This window comes from Peromyscus leucopus, chromosome 5 (assembly GCF_004664715.2).
Source record: "Peromyscus leucopus breed LL Stock chromosome 5, UCI_PerLeu_2.1, whole genome shotgun sequence".
In the NCBI taxonomy this organism is placed as follows: Eukaryota; Metazoa; Chordata; class Mammalia; order Rodentia; family Cricetidae; genus Peromyscus; species Peromyscus leucopus.
The window spans coordinates 123,658,302-123,678,251 of NC_051067.1; the positions used below are offsets into that span (position 1 = coordinate 123,658,302).

General features: G+C 51.4%; 1 long non-coding RNA gene across 1 annotated transcript; it reads right to left on the bottom strand.

Annotated features, from left to right (window-relative positions):
* Positions 1-2,638: 2,638 nt before the first annotated feature.
* Positions 2,639-4,533, bottom strand: LOC119088089. The gene is made up of 2 exons (XR_005091678.1): positions 3,308-4,533; positions 2,639-2,960 (listed from the first exon to the last, which is right to left on the bottom strand). It is a non-coding gene; the product is annotated as an uncharacterized LOC119088089 (long non-coding RNA).
* Positions 4,534-19,950: the final 15,417 nt, after the last annotated feature.

Consider the following 19,950-nt stretch of genomic DNA (forward strand, 5'->3'; position numbering starts at 1 on the left):
ACCTGAGAAGTCCTGCTCTGCCTGATAAAACAGGCGTGGGGCACTTGTCCTGTGTCAGAGGGAAAGGCTGTGAGCCTCTGATAGAATGCCATCCTGCACAGGATAGAGGAAACCCCCCCACCCCCGAGTGTGAAGACTGGTTAAAGTCCTGACCACAGCTCCGAACCAGGGGTGTACAGTATCTGTGGTGTAGTACTCATTGCACAGTGCCCACAGTGTGGTGCTCATGGCACAGTGCTCCTTGCACAGTGCTCAGTGTGGTGCTCATCGCACAGTGTCCATAGTGTGGTGCTCATGGCACAGTGCTCATCACGGTGTCCATAGTGTAGTATTCATCGCACAGTGCTCATTGCACAGTGTCCATAGTGTGGTGCTCACAGTACAGTGCCCATAGTGTGGTGCTCACAGCACAGTGCCCATAGTGTGGTGCTCACTGCACAGTGCCCATAGTGTGGTGCTCACTGCACAGTGCCCATAGTGTGGTGCTCACTGCACAGTGCCCATAGTGTGGTGCTCACTGCACAGTGCCCATAGTGTGGTGCTCACTGCCCAGTGCTTATAGTGTGGTGCTCATCACACAGTGCTCATCATACCCTCATTCAAGAGGTTCTCAGCTCAACCCAGACCATGGGCTAGCCCCTGAATCCTGGACCCTGGGTTCATATGCTCCTTGACCTATAGTCCAGCCTCCTCTCTCCTCAGGTCCCCACTGTTCTCCGGATCACCTAGGGAAACTATCTCAAGATCAAAAATTACAGAGCTGGGCAGGGCTGCTCGGTGGTGAGAGCCAACTCCGAAAGTTGTCCTCTGACCTTGACACACACTGCACACTCAGAGTAATAAAACTCAAACTTTTATTTCTTTGTCTTATGTGCATGGTTTTTTTGCCTGTATGCATGCGTGTGCACCACATGCCTGCCTGGTGCCTATGGAGGCCAGAAGAGGGCATTATACACCCCAAGAACTGGAGTTAGAGATGGTTGTGAGCTGCCCTGTGAGTGTTGGGAATCCAACCCCGGCCTCTACAAGAGCATCATGCTGTTAACCTCTGAGCCATCTCCACCGCCCCCGGCCCAAATTTTTAAATGTTTAAAATAAACAAAGGGGAAAAGGGCAGGAATGCACATCCTGGCACTCTACGGAAAGCCTGGGAGTTTTGGGGTGCTATGGGGTGCACTGACTTGGATTTTGGCTGGGTTTTTTTTTTTTTTTTTTTTTTTACTTAACAGTCAGGACCACGTGTCTGATCTCAGTGTGGATGATCCCAGCAGGCACTGGAGGTTGACAAGCATCGCAGTTACTTCAGCATCCGCAAAGGCTGCTGTGGGGAGACCCTCCCCTGTAGACTTTGAAAAAGACAGCTTCGCATAGCATTCCCGAACTGTGAAGAACGAACTGTTTTCTTGTTTGGGGGGAAAAGTGTCCTTTTATGGGAAACAGGCTCAGGCCTGTGTATGTTCGTCACATGAAAGCCACTCTGCCCTCATTTGTGGCCTCCTGACCACAAGACAAGATCTTTAATTAAAATCGGTTTGGTTGTGTGTGTGTCTTTCAAAGAAAACCATGGAAATAGTGTTTGTGAGTCAAGACCTAACAGACGCTACCCTAGTAGCCTTCTTTTTAGCCCGTCCTCCATGAGACACTGAATGGTTGGGAGGTGGTGCCATTGTGGCCCTGTAAGTCTGGGTCTGGTGAACCCCTGAGTATATGCGCTCTAGTCTTCACCAAGGGCAAGAGGAGGGTGCCTAGTGTAACCAAAGGGCAGGCCTAGACCAGGGCTGGGGAATGCCTGGCTCTGAATGGCTAGAATGCCAGGGCCAGACCAGGCAGATTTGCTCATTATCCACACATGGCCAGGGGGAATGTGGAATCACATGGCTTTTGGGAACTGTTTCTAGCCCAGGAATGAGCCTGCGGAGACCCGAGTGCCATCTAACATGTTAGCGAAATTAATGCTTAGCCGTGTTTTTGGGAATCCTGTGGTTGGGCGTTCCATGTTTTTTCCTCTGCCAACAGCTCTCTGCAAAGAAAAGCCAGGGCTGCACATGACAGAGCCTCGCTCAAGCAAGATCTAGACGCTCCAGGCTCCAGGCTGGGCTCGCAGGCTCGCCCACCCTCTCAATGCTCCCAGAGGTGGCTCCTCCTCGCCACAGACCTTTTAAAGTCTGCGGCATGGACTTGGACGCTGGCACTCAGACATGTGTGTGGCATTTTCCAGCTCTCACTTATCCTCAGCTGTGCTGGACTAGCTGCATAAGCCCAGGTGGACGTCCATGCCGCTGCTACAAAGGAGGAAGGAAGCTGCTTTCCAGCAGCGGCGGGGGAGGAGCTCTAGGATCCAGGGGTAAGGGCAGAGTTCAACCATGTAACAGAATGCACAATGCACTGACTTGGGAGGGGAGGTAGTCATATGCAGTCAATGACAGAATAGGCATTTCATCTTATGAACCAAAGAAACTCTAAAATAATAAAACTGGGTTTCCAGAAAAGTGGCTGAAAAGGATGCTGAGAATGAGACAGGTGGGATGTGGGTGGGAGTGTGCACACCCTGCACACCCTGCACACTGTGCACAGGCACACATCCACAGTGTATTGGTTATTGTCTCTTTGCTATGACAGAACTCTTGACAAAAGCAACTTCAAGAAGGAAGGATTTATTGTGGCTCACAGTTCGAGGGCGCAGAGTCCATCATGGCAGGGAAAGGCACAGTGACAGGAGCGTCAGGCAGCCGGTCACGTCACATCCGCAGTCAGGAAGCAGAGAAAGATGAACGCTGGTGTTCAGCTCACTTCCTCCTTTACTCAGCCCAGGACCCAAGACCAGGAGATGGTGCTGCCAACCTTCAGGGTGGATCTTCCCACTTTGGTGACCACAACCTAGAAACTTCCTGGCAGGCATACTCAGAGACTTTGTTTCCATGGTGATTGTGAATCCCATCGTGTTGACCCTCAATAGAGACCTTCCCAGGGATAGACACACGTTACATGACTAGAGCTGTTTAAATCCCACCCTCAGCTGATGGAATAAATGAGCAAGATAAACCAGTCAAATCATGAGGCTGACACGGTCCTGCCCATTGTCCTGACCTCAGGGAATTCACAGAGGAACCACCCAGCAGTTGTAGATGCCTCGTTCTTTCTGAGTACCTAAGAAGCCTACGCCAAGACAGAGCACCTTCTGGGTGGTAGGACATTATCATGTGTCACAGGGAGCTGAATGTGCAGCTGGTTCTCTGGCTGCGAGGGGGCTGTCTAGAGAATTTCAGGATAGCTGCAAGTGAAGGAACAAAGGCAAAGCAAGACCTACCGCTGGTGTGATAGTGGCAGGGCAGCCATGGGGTAAACCAACTGTTTCCCGGTGGGATCTGAGGTCTGCTTCATAGGAAGGGATCCAAGTCAAGTACACCTGGTCAAAAGCTGGAGGTCAGGAGGTCACAGGTCATGCTGTTGTTTTGTTAAATGGACATGTTATCAAACTGCTTTAGAAATATTTCTGTTTGTATCCACAAACTAGCTCTGCTCTCAACCTTGGTCAGAGAAGCTTCTCTTTGCAGTGTAGTGGTTAGCGCAGAGAGAGACGCGTGACTTGTTAGAGTGCTGAGGATAAGTGACTGCTGAATTCTCACCCTCAATGGGACATCTACATCCATCCTTTCCCTGCAGGACTCAGGGAACATCGGGGAAAAGGAATCAGGAAGAATGAAAGAGTGGCGGGCTGGGGGAGGGCTGTGACATGCTGTCTTCTGGACACAACACGGCCATTGCACTCATCAACTCACAGCAGCTGTGGTGACCTCCACAGGACCAAGCCATTCAGCATCCCAGCATGGATAGGAGAGGGGCTCATAAAAGCCCGTCCCTAGGTGAGAACCCATTGACAACTGATGGCTGCTAGAAAAGGAGGGCCAATTTTCCTCAAAGGTGTGGCTGCTGGTAGGGTGCCCATGCCCCTTGGATGGCTCAATACTCATGTACATTTTAAAGAAGACTCTGCTATTTTAAAGAAGAGTGGGAGAAGAAGGAAGAAGAGGAGGAGGAAGAGGAAGTACTGAGAACACCTGGGGGAGTGAGAGGGGTGTTGACATGGATATGATCAACATACTTTGTGTACACATATGGAACTGTCAAAGAATAAAAAAAAAAATTCTTTAGAAAGAAGGCAAAAGTCCTCACAGCTCACAGAAGCAAGCACATGAGAGAGGTCGTCCCAAGACCCCTGGCAGCAGAGAAGAGCAAATTCTAATTTGCTGTGTGACTAACATGATCCCTGGAGAGAGAGGGCTCTGGTTGACATGCATGTCAGCTACGAACGACTTTCAAGTGGGTGGTGTTCTCAGCATCTGTGTTATGGAAGAGAAGAGGGAAGCAAGGTCAACACAAGGTCAAAGGAAGGGAGAGCACAGGAGAGAAAATAGTGAAGGGCCTGCAAGGTGGGGCAGCAGGAAAGGGGGCTTGACACGAAGACTGATGACCTGGGTTCAATCCCTGACTGACTCCACAAAGCTGCCCTCTCATCTCCACATGCATGTGCTGGCATGTAAACAAACAGACACACATAATAAAGAAGATATTAAAAAATAAGAAAATCAAGGAAAGAGAGAGGAAAAGAGAAAAAGAACAAAAGCCCAGGGCAGCATCTTTGAAGGAGTTGATACAGGTGATATATCTCTAAATTGAATGACCAAAAAAGAAACAGAAAAAAAAAAAAAAAAAAAAAAAAAACACAAGTCATGCACAGTGGGACAAAGAACGAGACATCACTACAGATCTTACGGGCAGCCTTTTTTTTAATGACCTGCAAAACATGGGAGCAGGTTTGCATTAATAAATTCAATGAGAGATTAAACTGTAGAAACTCTTCACACATACACTTGTATAAAGCAACAAGAGACAGAATCTCTCAACAGCTCCGAGTCTACTGAGATTAGACACAGCCTCCACCCTTCCTTGGCTCTCAGGCCTTGGGCAAGCCTGGGTCCCAACACTCACACCTACCGGGTGACAGCTGTAGCTGACGCACACGGGGCTCTCAGCAGACACCCCCGGGACATACCCTCTTTCCATCCTTACCTCATCCTCATGGAGCCAAGGAGACAACAGAGGCCTGAGAGGGAAGGAGACTCTCCCAGAGCCACACATCTGTTATCAGGGCAGCCTGTCGAGCTTGGAGAGTCCCAGGGCAGCATATGCTCTATCCACCAAATTTTATAGTCTCTTTCCTTCTTCTACATAGGATTCTAGCTAGCTGGCCAGACCTACAGCATAAATCAGTCCTACAGGAGTCCTGCTGGTCAGCAAAAGACACATGTCAGATAGATTAAGTGACTCACTCCCCGCAACACAGGCAGGATCTACATCCTGGTTGTGGAGACTGTCCTTTTTGTAACAATCTATCAAGTTATCCAAGACAGTCAGGCACCTGGCCCTGTACTGAGGATCACTGGGTTCATGGTAGGTACTGGCCCTGGCATCACGATTCCTTGAGAGATGAAAATAAAATAAATTGTCCCAGATGGACAATGGCAGCATCTGCTGACCTGGCTCTACTACCCAGTCCCCAGCAAGTCGCACGTCACCCACACAAGCTGCCCAACAGTGCCAAGTACCATTCTGTTACTGCTGCCCCTCAAAAGCAGCTCAGAGAATTTAATTAACTTGCCTGAGGCACACAGCCACAAGGGAACAATTTTATAAAAGTACTTTAGGAAGCTGGAATGTGTGTCAAACCTCACCAGTCTTGTGAAGGAGCAGAATCCAGCCCACACTCCTTTCACATTCTTTCCAGTCCCTCCTGGAGTGGGTCTTATATCTTCTGTGGTGGTGTGAAAGAAAATGGCCCCCAAAGGGAATGGTAGTATTAGGAGGTGTGGCTTTGTTGGAGTAGGTGTGGCCTTGTTGGAGGAAGTGTGTCACTGTGGAGGTGGGCTTTGAGGTCTCCTATGCTCAAGCTATGCCCAGTGAGACAGTTCACTTCCTGTTGCCTGCAGATCAATATGTCAGACTCTCAGCTCCTTCTCCAGCACCATGTCTGCCTGCATGCTGCCATGTCCAGTCATGATGATAATGGACTAAACCTCTGAACTGTAAGCCACCCAGTTAAGAGTTTGTAAGAGTTGCCATGGCCATGGTGTCTCCTCACAGCAATAGGAATCCTAATAAGACATCTCCTATGTGGCTTCCTGGGTAGAACCATGAAGCGACTTCACGCTGGGCCACTCCCCAGGCAGCCTATGCTCCAAAGGGAATATTCCACCTCCACCCTACTACTTGAGTAGTTTGGATATTTGGAGTAATTTCTGTTCATCTTAGAGGTGCCAAAGTGGGCCAGACAGCAGGGATATGTGATATGGAATGCTGCCTCTGGCCAGAGCACTTTTCTGGGGTGGTGAAACACAGTTCAGTCACCACACTTTGAGGACATCCTCTTCTCTCCCACCCTCCATCTTTCTCTCCTTCCCAGAAACCACCAGTCCGAGCAAGCATCTTGCCAAGGCAGTGGGAAGGCTGCCCTTCCTCCTGGTCTGGGAGCCATTTTGTATGGGAAGCAGAAGCAGCGCTTTTGTTCAAGGGACAGGACGGAGTAAACACCAAGGGCTCAAAATCACTTCTGTGCTGGGAGCCTCCAGCACCCAGGTAACTACGCAGCGGGCCATGCTCTGCAGAAAGCAATTACACAGTGGAGCTTCCCCCAGAGCGCACTCCAGCACACAGAGAACCCAAACTCGGGGGGTTCCAAGCCTCCTCTCATCCCAGGTGCCTGTCCTCCCTCTACCAGGAGCGTGTGTCTGGCTCTTTTCAGGGTGAAGGAGTATTTTGATGGACGACTTGTCACATGACTGACTGGTCCAGAGTCCACAGGCCAGGGGGCCACATTTCTTGCCCCTAATTTGTCCATCTCCACAAATGAACTGGGAGCTCAGAGGCTGGCAGCCTTACTTGTACCTTTCAGGAATCCAGTCGTACCATCTACCCATCCTACGAGGTCCTACAAGGAAATAGCTTTCTAACAGAGAAATCTGTTGGTGCTCTGTTTTATCCCAGTTTACAAGGAATACACAAACCCGCAGCTCCTTGTCCCCAGCATACACATGTGCATGCACACACACATGCATACACATGTGCATGCATGCACTCATGTGCACACATTCATACACATGGGCACATACATGTGTGCACACATGCACAAACACACACTCATACACATGCACACACGAATGCACATGTACACACACATACACATGAACAGACACACACACGCACACACTCATGCACAGACACGCACACACATGCAGCTCCCAGTGCACATAGAAGATAGGGCATGTTCCCAGGAGCCCAGGCCGCTGGGGTCCTGCCCACCCCATCAGCTTCTCTGAAAGGCCCCTCTGTGACAGGAGGGCTTTGACCCTACACAATGCTCTCTTGTCCACTGGCCTCCAGAGAAGGAAGGCAGTAATTTCGCAGCGGTTTCCCCAGCGCTGAATTCTGCTGGAGACTCACGTTTCCCAGACTGATCTGCAACGCAGACTCTGTCCCCAAGGAGACCCAGCCTGAGCCTGGAGAAGGCCAGCAGGGTGGAACACAGGCGCTCATGCCGTCGTCCTCCCTGGGATGCTGAAAAGCCCACACTCTGGCAGGACACTGGAAGCAAGGTACCCAGAGGGAACGCCCAGCCAGCAGGCCAGGCGGCACACCTTTCTTCCTGTGCTCTGAAAGAGGAGCTTTGCATGTTTGAGATTAAACACTGGATGCTCTGTGGTGGGAGTGGACTTCTCATCTCTGCAGCGTCAATCACAGAAACTGCATCCGGGTTACCGCCTGCAGGTGCACTTGGGGACAGGCTGCACCCTCACTGTGGGGCTAGACATGGTTCACTGCTTTAGAACTCCTACCTCAGCCCAGCATTCCCCCCAGATGCCACTGGCCTGTGGTACCCAGAGAGATGGTATGAGCCCCCAAAACCCAACTGAGAGATGATTTGTGCTGGATCTGGCAGGAAGAAAGTCTGGGGTTTTACACTGTCTTTGGGAAAGCCCAAAGCCAACCTATAGCTGATTGAAGTAAACAAAACTGGCATTTAGGAAATTCTTCCCATGCTTCTCCAGAAGAGCAGCAAGAGTGACTTCTCAGAAAGTTCCAGGGAGGGAAGCCTGGGACCAAACTCTCCACTGGGTAAGATCTGCCCTCCTGATTGTAAGAAAAAGTTTGCGAACCCTTCCTGGCTGTCAGCACAGTGTGACACAGAGAAGTGACATTCCAAGATGGCATAGAGACTCACCTGCCTGACTGTGGGCTTCTCTGCATAATGGCTGTGTGACTCTGAGCAACGTGTGTAACAACTGCCCCTGGGTAAACATAAGGGAGTTAATACTTACAGTGGCTGAAGGCTGTTGGTGCATAATCAATGCTCAGCATGTCACTGTGGCTGTCTCCATTCTCTGCACGTGCCATGGCCCCACTATCATCCCATATGCGGGACTCAGCTCTACCAGAAGGGCACAAGAGCCAGTGGTGGAGGCTGGGACTCTGTCCCTATGGCAAGCTCTGTCCTGGAGAACATCAACACAAACTCTAATCAACAACACATATAAGTACACGGGCTGAGGAGCCAGGGGCCAGGCCTGATGGCTGACACAGGCCTGCCCAGTGGCACAAGACTGGGCCTATAGGGCAGAGGAACAGCAACACCCCATGCCTGCAAACATTGGCTCCATGCTTCTGCAGATCCAGGAAGGTCTAGCCAGAAATCATCAGTCACCACCATCTTCCAGCACCTCTCCCCCAATATTGGCCCCTCAAATGATATCTGGTCTGATTCTGGTCACTCTGGATCCTGTTCACCTGTTGGTCTGTCTTGCCATTTTCCTTCCTGTGTGCGATGTCTGGTATGCCGGATAGAGAAGCTGCTGGACATGGGCATGAATGAAAGGGCTGTGCCCTGTGAGCAGGTCTCCAGACTCCCAGAAGACTATGCCTGGACTATGTGTGTCCCATATGTTTCTTGATTCTGTTTCTGTCCCTGACTTCTGCCCTTACGTGGACAGGAAGGCTGAGGCCCCGGAGTTGATACTTCCCTTCCTCCAGGCTCACGTGATGGAGGCTCAGTCCTCTATGTGACAGAACTGGGATACGGCAGAGCCTTTAATAGACGGGTCCTAGAGAAAGGTGACTGGGTCACTGAGAGCATGGCATCCAGAGAAGAGCCACAAGAAAGCACGTTACAACCAAGCGAGACGGCCCCTCTTGGCCTCCATCTGCTGTCCAGCCTTGCCACACCTCCCCCCCACCACTGCCACCTCGATGCCATTAGTCACATCACGGCACAGCCAGGGCTTTAACCGCACCACACTCCATGCTGGTTGGTTTTCTTTTGTCAACCTAATCCAGGCTGGAGTCATCTGAGGAGCGGGAGCCTCCACTGAGGGTTTACCTCTACCACACTGTCTACTGACAAGTCTGTGCAGCATTTTCTTGGTTGATGATTGATGAGGAGGGCCCAGCTCACTACGGGCGGGGCCACCCCTGGGCTAATGATCCTGAGTTATCTAAGAAAGCAGGATGAGCAAGCCAGCAAGCAGCATGCCTCCATGGTCTCTGCATCAGCTCCTGCCTCCAGGTTCCTGCCTCGAGCTCCTGCCCTGACTTCCCTCGATGACAGACTTTCACCTGGGATGTATAAGCCAAATAATGCCTTTTTCTTCCCAAACTGCTTTTGGTAGTGGTGTTTATCACAGAAACAGGGGGCAAACTAGGACACGGACGGACACACACACACACACACACACACACACACACACACTGCCATCAACCTCTTCTCTTTATAAAGCGCCAAGCCTCTGGTGTTTTATCATATCAACAGCAGACACACGAGCGCCCACTGCAGGTGGGAAATCTGTCCCTAAACTCACAAGCAGACTCTAGGGGAGCAACATTTGCATGAACTTGCTGGGCTAGCCATATCAGCCAGGGCAGGAACAACATGGTGGCTATGGCACAGTACCATAGGGCTCATTTCTCGGAAAGGCTCCACGCCCATGCCTCAAAGGAACAAAACCCCAAACCCCATAGACCTGCCCCCAGGAAGCTCTGCCTCCTGCTCTCTCCACAGTGCTTGGAAGCTCATCACTGAAGTGGGTTGAACCCTTTCTGTTGGTTTGAAGAAAAATAACTTCTCTTGTTTGTTATAGCCACATTTGTTATTTAAAGGGATGAAATAATTAAAACAAGTGGCCCCATGCAGTCGGGTTTTATCTCCACCATCACATTTGACGTAATAATCGTACTGTAACCGGGGTCCATGAACTCTATCTGTCACCCTTGACTTACAATACAGATCTTTTATTTAACAATACATGGAAATCAGGTTCTTCACTGTAGCCAGCTTCCTGGGACCAGCTTCTCCATTTCTCTCTAAGAGTCTTAGACAACACAGACTATTTTCTCTCTGCTCTCAAGGCCAGGACCTGGAAGGTGAGGGCACACCTGGTCCTTTGGTCGACTCTGAGACTGTTCTACCTCACACCAGCATCCTGTGTCCCCAGCCACCCTAGGCATTCCTCACTGAGATGACCCCTCCAATGTCCACTTCTCTAAAAAAGGGGTGGGGGACTGGATAAATGGCTCAGCAGTTAAATGTGCTTGATACCAAGCGTTTGACCCCTGGACCCTATATGGTAGAAAGAGAGAACCAGCTGGGCATGATAGCACGTGTCTCTAATCCCAGTACTCGGGAGGCAGGGGCAGGTTGAGGCCAGCCTAGTCTATATAGTGAGTTCTGGGATAACCAGAGCTACATAGTAAGACCCTGTCTCAAAAAGAAAGAAGTTTAAATTTTTGTTTTATTTTTATTTTAAAGAACACCATGTGAAATCTTTATTTTTACACTTTTCTTTAAGTCAGAGTTTCATTCTGTAGCCCAGGCTGGCCTCAAACTTACAGTGATCCTCCTGCCTCTGCCTCCTTCCCTTCTTCCCCATATGTTGCATGAATCTTAAAAGTTCTTATCAATAAAATCAAACCTGAGGCCAGTTATTGGGGTGAATGCTGGAAGATCAGAGAAGCAGAACAAGCCACAGCTACCTTACCTTGCCAATTCCTCAGCTGATCCTGCTTCCTCAGACTGAAAACCTCTGAGTCCTCATCCAGAATGAATCTCAGCTGAACTGCTGCTCAAAAGTCTGAAAGCTTAACCAGTCAAATGCTTCTCTTCTAGTTTCTGGTCCTCATGCCTTATATATCTTTCTGCCATCACTCCCTGGGATTAAAGACTCTCTTTCGGCTATTATGTAGAACTGAATAGTATTGTAAAATTTAAAAAAAGAAAAAAAAGACTCTCTTTCTGGGATTAAAGGCATGAATCACTATGCCTGGCTGTTTCCAATGTGGCCTTGAACTCACAGAGATCCAGAGGGATTTCTGCCTCTGGAATGCTGGGATTAAAGGTGTGTGCTACCCCTGCCTAACCTCTATGTTTAATATTGTGGCTGTTCTGTCTCTGACCCCAGATAAGTTTATTAGGGTGCACAATGTTTTGGGGAACACAATACCACCACACCCACAAACAGTTACCCCCTCCTGTTTTCTGGCCTCATACATTCGAGAATGCAGAGAGCATGAAAAGCTACCCAAGATCCCAGGCAGTGGATGAACTCTTGGCTCCAGGTCTCCGAGGTGGCCCCTCTGCCCTGGCTCCATGTTGGGGCATGTCTACATCTCAGTCACTCCTGCCTGCTGCACTGTGCCCTCCTCTGCCTCCATTCCCTGAGCTGAGGGGGCGTGTGACCCTGGCCGGTTACCCAGGGGTGTGCGGTCCTGCACTGGTGGCAGGGCATTCCCAGAAGAGTGGCTCAGTGAGGCCCCTGTGCTGCCTCAGGGACTCCAGCCCAAGCAAGCCTCTAGAGGTGACATTACATGGCACAGAGGGATGCTCTGCCCCATCAGTCCAGAGAACCCGATTTGTGGAGGTGGTCTGTGAAACCCAACTCCATCCACACAGAAATGTGCAGACGGGCACCCAAGGCTCTCCTGTCCCATGGGGTACTACATGAGATGAAATGAAGGAACTACACCTCTGTGTAGAGGCCTGGGGGATTCTTGCTCCCAATACAGGGTGTCCGGCATCAGCACACTCGTCTGTCAGCTTCTACGTACACACGACAGCAGGCCTGTCTCTGGATCTTCACGTCTAGAGGGGTCACCTGTGGGTGGCAGGGTAGGTCTAGAATCAAAATAGAATGTAGACAAACTACATTTCCCAGAATCCTTTGCAACGGGTGCACCGCTGGAGAGGGTTAAGGTCAGTGGTCGCCCCTGGACGTTTTATGTAAAGAGTTCCGACCTCCAGCTGGGTGGTGTGCTGGTGTGGTCTTGAAGTCAACAGTCCCCACGGCCATGTCCTGGTTCTCTTCAGAATTCTTTTTGGAGCCAGCTACAGAGTTCATGCCTCCGGTCTACACGCCTGTATTAAATCCCATCTGGGCAATCCATGTCAGGAAAGATGAAGAGGAAGTGGTGTGTGCACCTACCTGGAGGCTTTGAGTGACCCAAGTATCTGGCTGGACACCCCAGGCTCTGGCACCAGCTCCAGAAACATCCAGACACTTCCATGTGAGGCCCGATTGGTCCAGCAGTCCACCCAGGGTGCTGTGAGTGGTGTATCCCTCCAAATGGCCACATGAGCCAGACGTCCGTGTTCCCTAACCCAGGCGTCCACAAAGAAACCCTCAAGCTCCAGTGATGGCATCGGATGGGGGGGCCTCTAGAAGGAGCCCTGTGGTGGCCCAAGGGCCCCCACGAAAAGAACAGGAAGCAACTTTGTCCCCTTTCTGCCTCGTGGGGAGGTGACCGAGCAACGGGGCCCCTGGAAAGGGGCCTACCATGCACCTGGGCCTGAACCTCCCACCCTCCCAGAACTACAGAGAATGTGTCTGTTTTCAAGTCACTGGCCACTGCCAATGGCACTGTGCTCAGGCAGTGTTGACTGTGAGCAGGGTTAACACGGTCCTCTTCTGGGAGGCCAGATTTCAATATAACAACAACAACAATAACAACAACAACAATAGAAAACTGGGCATCTGCATCAGTTGACCAGCTACAGGATCAGAAAAGCTCCCAGCCTTTCTGCTCTCCCCTTCTGGCCCACTTACCACACACACACACACACACACACACACACACACGTGCACAAGCAGTATTTGGTTTTGTTCCAATGCGGGTGCATGTGGAGCCTCGAGGTTGACGCCGGCATCTTCCTCAGCCGCTCTCCACCTTCTTCTTCAGACAGGGTCTCTCCCTGAACCTGGGGACGATCAGCTAGGCTGCCCGGCCAGCAGCTCAGACCCTCTGGTTTCCACCTCCCTCCTCAGTGCCCAGTACCGGGGCTGTAGGCAGGCACCACATCTGGTTTTTATGTGGGTGCTGGGGATCAGCACACCAGGACTCATGGGGTCCCTATGTTTATACAGCAGGCACTTCACTCACTGAGGCATCTGTCTCCCCTGGCCTTCCTGAAGCTCTAAGTGCCTGGGATTTCTTCACCCGGAGGGCGGCTTTTTTTTTTTTTTTTTTTTTTAAGCATCCTTTTGATCAATGTACTCTGTAGTTCCCGGTTTTCTTCTGCGGTGGTCTGAATGAGAATGGCCCCCGCAGCCTCATGTATGTGAGTGCTTTGTCTCCGGCTAGTGGAACTGTTTAGGATTAGAAGGTGTGGCCTTGTTGGAGGGGGTGTGTCACGGTGGGGAGGGGTGAGATTGGAGGTCTCAAAAGACCACGCCATTCCCAGTGTGCTCTCTGCTTCCTCCTTAGGGATCCAGATGTGAGCTCCCGGCTGTTCCTGCTGCTGTGCCTTTGCTCGGGCATCGTGGGCTGAAACCGTAAACTCAATCAAATGCTTTCTTTCGAGATGCCTTGGTCATGGTGTTTTGCCACACAGCAGAAAAGAAACCAAAGTCACACGTGGTGGCGCACGCCTTTAATCCCAGCACTCGGGAGGCAGAGGCAGGTAGATCTCTGTGAGTTCGAGGCCAGCCTGGTCTACAGTGAGTTCCAGGATATCCAGGGCTTCACAGAAAAACCCTGTCTCAAAAACCAAGAAACAAAAGAAAAGAAACTAAGTCACCTCCCCAGTTCGCCCTGCATGGGACCAGCTCACAAAGACAATCTTAGGCTGTGCATGGTGGTGCATGCCTTTAATCCCAGCACTTGGGAGGCAGAAGCAGACAGGCCTTTGTAAGACCAGCCTGTAGCAAGTCCAGATGAGCTGGAGCTGCATAATGAAACTCTGTTTCAAAAAAGTAAAAGAAAGAAAAAGACAACTGTATCCCTTTTTAATCACAGAAAAATAAATCATAACAACGTGATCATGGTATTCAACCTCCATACCCTGAGCCCAGCATCAGCTGCACCACCCCAGGCCTGTCTTGCTCCTTTTTGCCTTGCCTACATTCTCACCCCTCCCATTAGGCTGGGGTTCACCCTGTATCTGCGGATGGGACTGGCTTCCCTGACAATGCAACTGCTGGTCAAATGTGGGTCACATTCTGACATATCCTGTTTGGAAAAGTGTCCTCTATGAGAGACAGAGGCCTTAATTTCTCAGAAAAAAAAATCACAGGTAGGAACACACGCATTCACTGTGCATACACATGTGTGCATACACATCTACACAGGCATGCAGAAAAGGCATGCAGACACACGCCACATGCACTCATGTTTGTGCACACACAGGCATACAAACATACACACAGGTATGCGGAATGGGCATGCATGCACATGCACACTGTGACTCTAGGTGCTAGGAAGCCTTCGGTCCCCGGGTGTACGAATTAAGGACTCACTTTAGCACCCACACACCCTGGGCCCAATTCCTCCAGAGCCTTTCTGTGAGAAGTCAACTCCAAGGCTCAAGCTCAACCCCTGAAGATCACGTAATTAAAAACACCAGAGACACTGAGCCTCCAGCTCAGCCCCTGGTCTGGATCCAGGTTCCATCACTCCCTGGTGTGAGACCCTGGGGAACCCTCTACCTCCCCCATGTTCTCATCCAATTCCTCTCCCATCAACTAGCCTGGGCCAGCCTGTCTGATGCTCGGAGATGACCCCTAGACATGAAGTCACAGTAGCCAAACTGGCCAGATGCCCTCCTCCTCAGCCCCCTGGGGGTCAGCTGAGATGATCCTGGAAAGCCAGGAGAATGGGCCAAATCCAATCCCAGAAGGGTACAGTCTGCCTGGGGGAGCCTAATCCTGAGTCTTCTGAGTGTTCGTGGGCCAGTCTCCCAGAAAGTCCCACTCTCAGAGGGAAGGAAACATGGGAAACAAAAACCCCTTTGGAACAGAAAGCCCAGGCTCCATCCTGAGGCCTTGATGCTGCATTGGGCACAACACTGCCTTCTTGATGGAACAGCCAGAGGCGAAACAGCTCTGCAAAAGTCACGGTGAGCAAATCTGTCATCTCAGACCTAAAGAGAGAGACCTTCCCTGCCACCCCACAGCCCAAGTGGTAGTGAGGATGCGGAGGTGCTGGCTTCTGATACAAGGAGCGGGTGGCCCAAGGCCAGTGCCTGGACTCAGAGCCTGGTAACAAGGTATGGAATTCTTCAGCAGAGCTGTCACCCACAGCCCGGCCGCGTCTTCAGTTCCTGCCTCACCCCCTTGGAGGTCCTGAGCAATTCAGGACCAGCCTGGTAATCTGGACCACTTCCTGCTCATGACTTCACAGCAATAATCCACATATCCACACCAGCCACTGAAAGATGCATCTGATAACGTGACTTAGCACAAACTCTGACACAGATGAGCGTGTGGAGAGATGATTAAAGCCACCAGAGACTTTGCACCTGGTTCTCCTGAGAACAAACGCTCCGTTCTGATCCCTGACCACCAACCAGCAGGAGCCACACAGGCTGCGGAGGTGACAGGCCTTCTCTCCGAGCAGAAAGCCGTGTGCCCTCCAGCTTACCTCTTAAGTTCTTTCATCCTCAGTTGTACCATCTGAGAAACAGAGAGAATACAGACACCTGCTGCCTCCAAGGCTGTGGGGACTGACCACCTGTGCGGAACCTAGCACTCACTTCCCAGGCTCACACAGTATCGCTACCTCAGAGCTGCCAGTGACCCACCCTGGAAATGCGTGAGGTGTGTGTGTGCCTGTGTGTGTGTGTGTGTGTGTGTGTGTGTGTGTGTGTGTGTGTGTGTAAAGGTGGCAAATCTGCCTCCCCTCACCAAGGCTGGGGTTCAGGCACAGCCCCATCTCTGGTTTTGAATGGGTGCTAAGGAAGGGAATGCATGAACTTTCTGGAGGCCAAGAGGCTGTGTACATGTGTCCACAAGTGTATGAGACACGTGTGCGTGGTGTGTGTGTGCTCCAGCAGGCAGGACCTAGAAGGCCTGCCCTCTAGCCAACACAGCCCACACCACTGAGGCATTCAGAATTCCCAGGAAGGATGGTGGGGTGTTAGCAGAAGATCTGGGATCGTGCCTGGCCTGGAAGCTGAAAGCTGAACCATGGCTAGCAGGGCCAGGGGACGACCTGGCCCACGTTCCTCTAGATCCCAGCTGCTGTGTTGGGGGAGGGGGCTCAGCCTCATGACTAATCTGCCCTCCAAGACCTCAGGCAAACATTTAGACTGGGGACTCCCTCCTCTCCTCCGATATGTCCAAATATTTGTAGCTTGTGGGTCACCCAAGCCACTTCCTGAGAGGCAGGATTTAGGATGCTCCTGCCCACACAATCTGGGTCCCTCAGAGTGAGGCTGAGAACCTTCAGTGTGTCTGGAAGGTTCTGGTTCCACTGGGGCCACCTGTGCCCAGGATGGTGAGGAAGGGGGTGGTAGGTTGAGGAGGAAGCTGGGAGGAGGTGACTTAGAGCGTCTTTTGCTGAGTCCAGGCTTGAGCTGACAGATGGAAACCTGGGGCGTGGACTGGGAGCTGAAGTCCAGCCCTCTACCCTGAACCCTAGTTCTCCACCCTCCTCTCACGAGAGGCTCTGCTCACTCCTTCACTCCTCCCAGCAGCCCAGAGTTGCCCTCTACTCCCTCCCCCTACCTCCTCTCATCTTCCCCTCCTCCACTCCCCCCACCTCTCCTCTCCTTTGTGATGGGATCCAGCCTAGGGCGTCAGGCTTTCCCACTGAGCTGCACCCCCCAATATGACTGACCTCCCTGCCTGCTTCTGGAACTCTCCCCCTGGCCTGCAGCCTTCACTGAGTTCTCTGCCTTAATTCCCCTCAGGGGTCCTGGGAAGAGACTGGCTTCTCCCTCATTTCACAGATGAGGCTGGGTAACCCACCCAAGACAGCCCGGCTGCAGGGGCCTGCAGACCTGGCCCACTCTTACACTGTTGCTGATGTCCCTGTGTACAGCCCTCTGGGGGCTCCCCACAGCAGGCCCAGGGGGCATTTGTCAGACCACCAGCTCCTGCTCCATAGTGGTACAGCAACTCAGAGGCAATGCCAGGCCTGTGGTGGGTACAGGCAATGCCAGAAAGAGCCTGGAAGCCGGCTGCTCCTGCCTGGGTCTCCTGGAAAGCCCAGCCTGTACTTAGCTCTCGCGGTAAATAACAGTCCTGGTTTCTGCTAAAAGGATTCATTCCCAGAATGCAGTCATTTCCATCCCCTGCTTGCTACAACCCCTATTTTATGGCTAAATATACGCCATAATGAGGCTCTGGCCTGATAGCGTTGTTAAGGAGATATTTGACCTTGGGTTTAATTGCAGGATGGAAGAAATGGCTGGGGCGCACACAAGGGACCATGCCAGCGCATTCAGGACTCGGCATCTGGTGTCTCTGGCCCAGGAGAAAGTGGAGAGACTGTGCCTGAGGCCAGTGATGCTCAGCCAGGACCCACCCTGGAGTCCCCAGATCGGCCACATGAGGGCCACCCTAATCCTGAGGGGCTCAATCTCTTAGTCCTTCTTTATGTCTGACCCTGGCCTCTCTGAAGCTACCAGGTGGGGGAAAAGATGCCACTGCACTCCAGGAGCCAAGGAAAAAGTTGGCCACTGTTGGGATAGACTGTACCAGCGTTCAGTATCGTTTGAAGGGGCACAGAAAGTGGCATGCACCTGCTACAGGTCAGGCAGAGATGGACGCAGAACCTGACAATTGAGTTAAGAGGAAAGCCTGGCTGGAAGGTGGGGGCGGAGCTATAACCTAGCTCGCCTGGAGGGCGGGGTCAAGGCCTGCAGCTGCAGAGGGGCTCCCCCCAGCCGCAGAGGGGCTCCCCCCTTCCCACCCCCTTGCTCTGCACCTCTGCACACTCAGCTGCTTCTCTAGGCTGCTCAGTGTCAATGGGGGGGGGGGAGTGACAGTGAAGGCATGACCTTAAAGAATGTCTTTGAGAGACATTAGCTGGCTGCTGCTAACTGTGACTTATGCCCACTTTGTTCTGTTCTGGTGGATTAGGAACCATAAGTATCTGGGGAAGGTCAGGGTGCTGCTGTTCCCCCAATACAACCACACACCTACCTTGCTACCCAAGATCTTTTGATAACCAATTAAGAAAAAAACCAACAAGCCGGGCATGGTGTCATAGACCTCTGAGTTCTAGGCCACCATGGTCTATAGAGCAAGATCCAGTCCAGCTATGGGCCACACAGAGAAACCCTTCCTAAAAAAGCAAAACAAAAACCAAACAAACAGCCGGGCAGTGGTGGCGCACGCCTTTAATCCCAGCACTCGGGAGGCAGAGGCAGGCGGATCTCTGTGAGTTCGAGGCCAGCCTGGGCTACCAAGTGAGTTCCAGGAAAAGGTGCAAAGCTACATAGAGAAACCCTGTCTCCAAAAACCAAAACCAAAACCAAAAAAAGAAAAAGAAAAAAAAAAAAAAAAAGAAAAGAAAAGCCCAACAGTGTCACTGGCTCCATTACAGAAGGTAAGGACACTGAGGGGGCAGCCAGTCCCCAGGAGCTCAGCACTCAGCCCTGAGGTGGCTGAGCAGAGCAGTGGGACCAAGTCCTCAAGTGTTTTCCTGAGTGTGTGAGCATGCTGGATGCCTAACCCTAGATTGGTAATTCCTTCTGGCCTGTAGTCCGAGCCTTCACAAAATGAGGCAAGAGAATCCCAGTGGGTTTAAAGCCAGTGCTCAGGGCCCAGTTAGGCTATAGAGCGAGACCCTGTCTCAAAAGTAAATCCATCCTTTTCCCCGAGACAGGGGTTTCTCTGTGTAACAGCTCTGGCTCTCCTGGAACCCACTTTGTAGACCAGCCAGACTAGCCTCGAACTCACAGTAATCCACCTGCTGCTGTTGGGATTAAAGGCATGTGCCACCACCACCCGTCTCTGCATATATATATATATATATATATATATATATATATATATATATGTGTGTGTGTGTGTGTGTGTGTGTGTGTGTGTGTGTGTGTATACATATATATGTGTGTGTATATATATATACATATATATATGTGTGTGTGTGTATATATATTGGTTTTTTGAGACAGGGTTTCTCTGTAGCTTTGGAGCCTGTCCTGGACCAGCTCTGTAGACCAGGCTGGCCTCGAATTCACAGAGATCCACCTGCCTCTGCCTCCCGAGTGCTGGGATTACTGGCGTGTGCCACCACCACCACCCAGCCTCATAAATATATTTTTAAACCCAAACCTCTCCTCTTGAGCCCTCCACCAGGACAAGGTCATGACAGAACTTCTTATAGCGTCCCCTCTCCCCTTTGGGAAGGTTGTCTGCTGAGCTCAGTTGGACTCCTCTCCTTCGGGCTAAGCTGGCTGGGTCCCCAAGGCCTGCTGAAGTTATTGTGTAGGTGTGTTTTACAAGTGAGAAGACTCAAAGGCCCCCAAATTATGAGGAGATTGTGGCACCCCAAAATTGACCTGAGGCCCAGCTCTCTATGTGGGAAGCCAACCGGGCACCTCCGCCCTGCAGGCATGGGAAGCAGAGCTGAACGGAGGCCATGCCCATCTGGTCTGCACAAACAGCCGTATAAAGATTGAGGAGG